The sequence below is a fragment of the Procambarus clarkii genome, chromosome 41 (genome assembly GCF_040958095.1).
Source record: "Procambarus clarkii isolate CNS0578487 chromosome 41, FALCON_Pclarkii_2.0, whole genome shotgun sequence".
NCBI classification, from domain to species: Eukaryota; Metazoa; Arthropoda; class Malacostraca; order Decapoda; family Cambaridae; genus Procambarus; species Procambarus clarkii.
Window position 1 is genome coordinate 35927674 of NC_091190.1, and position 1823 is coordinate 35929496.

Here is a 1823-nt window from a genome sequence, read left to right on the forward strand (position 1 = left end):
CTCTCTAAAACCTTACAAATATTTCCTCCTGCTTCTTACCACTCGCTCCCGCCATCGAAAGCCCTAAAATCATTTCCTCCTGCTTCCTCCCATTCGATCCCGCTCTCTGAAGCCCTAACAACAATCTCTTCCGCGCTCTCCAAATCCATAAAAATACTTCCTCCTGTCTCATCCCGCTCTCTGTAGCCTTAAAAACACTTCCTCCTGCTTCCTCCCCCTTTCTGAAGCCCTAAAATCACTTTCTCCTGCTTTTTCCCGCTCGCTCTTGTTCTCTGAAGCCTTAAAAACACCTGCTCCCGCACTCTGAAGCCTTAAAAATACTTCCCACTGCTTCCTCCCACTCTCTGAAGCCCTAAAATCACTTTCTCCTGCTTCCTATAACAAATGTTCCAGAGATGTGTAAATATTTAATTCAAAATGATCTGCTACCAGAAATTTTGGACAAATATCCCCAGTTTGCTAACTGTAGGTAGTACCTAAGTGACTAAGCTATTCACCGCTGCCCACTGGAGGGGGGGCGTTGTGCAGAAGAAACATATCAATTAAATAAAATAATAAAATGTTTATTCAGGTAAGGTACATACATTCAAGAAATTTTACATAATTTGATCGATTTATAGATGGAGCTAGTACATACAATGCCTAAAGCCACTATTACGCAAAGCGTTTCGGGCAGGAAATTGTGACACTAGCTCTCCACATGTCAGTTGCTTAATTTAAAAACCGTACTTGTGGTCAATCGCGAACCCGTTTATGACGTGACGACTTATACTGAATTTTGTAATTAACTTATCAAGATTGAAACTTGCTTAGCTAAGTGAATTGTGGGGTTCAGTCCCTGAACCCATTATGTGTCTCTATAACCCCCTTCCACTACCTCCCACAAGATGGGTATGGGGTGCATAATAAGTGAACTAAACTAAACTAAACCTCTCATGTTATCGGGACGTCACACACCCTGTACACACATAAAACAGGATTTTCTCTATTTTCGTTATTAAACCTTTTATAATTTATATAATTACTCAAGCAATGTGTTTTGATCATATTATATCGCTGAAGCAAGATAATATGTGCATATGTAAATATGTGAAAAACTATGTGCATCTTCGGTATCAATTAACCAGATTTGGTCCATATAATAACAGGTCACTATACTTCAGGTTTCCGTAGTGTAGTGGTTATCACGTGCGCCTCACACGCGCAAGGTCCCCGGTTCGATCCCGGGCGGAAACATTTGTCTTTTTAAATGTTTGTTTTCATAACCCATTGAAATAAACTCAAAGACCTAAAATTAATAACAAAGTATATTGACAATATTTATTAAATCATAAAACTTATGCCATTTTGTAATATGTTAATACTACATTATAGTAATTATTAATATTGAGAGTCATATAACTATGTATTGTGGAGCAGAGTGGCGCAGTGGAAGCGTGCTGGACCCATAATCCCACTAGAGGTCCGTAGATCGAAACTACGCTCTGCTACAGTCTAATTTTTTCCTACCATAATAAACCAAAAGAAATGTTTTTATTTTTAGTGAATGCAATCCATCCTCCTGTACATTTTGTAACTATGTAGAGCATCGTACATATAAATTATATATTGATGTAATAGACAATTACATAGTAGAACTTGGTACTATTCACCCCTATAGTCAGGAAAAAATACAGCTAAAACCAAACATATATATTCCTAGGCCTAGTATAACATATATATGTACTATATTTGGCCTCAGTTAGCATGTATTAGACCTTGGATGGTAAGTTACGTTAGGTTTAATGAGAAACAAATACAAAGGTTCGGGCCAACCTTGCCCG

The 1823-nt window shown here is 38.0% G+C and overlaps 1 non-coding gene across 1 annotated transcript; it reads left to right on the forward strand.

Moving 5' to 3' along the window:
- The first annotated feature begins 1163 nt into the window (after positions 1 to 1163).
- Positions 1164 to 1236, forward strand: TRNAV-CAC (transfer RNA valine (anticodon CAC)). Its single transcript has one exon. It is a non-coding gene; the product is annotated as a tRNA-Val (tRNA).
- The last annotated feature ends 587 nt before the right edge of the window (positions 1237 to 1823 follow it).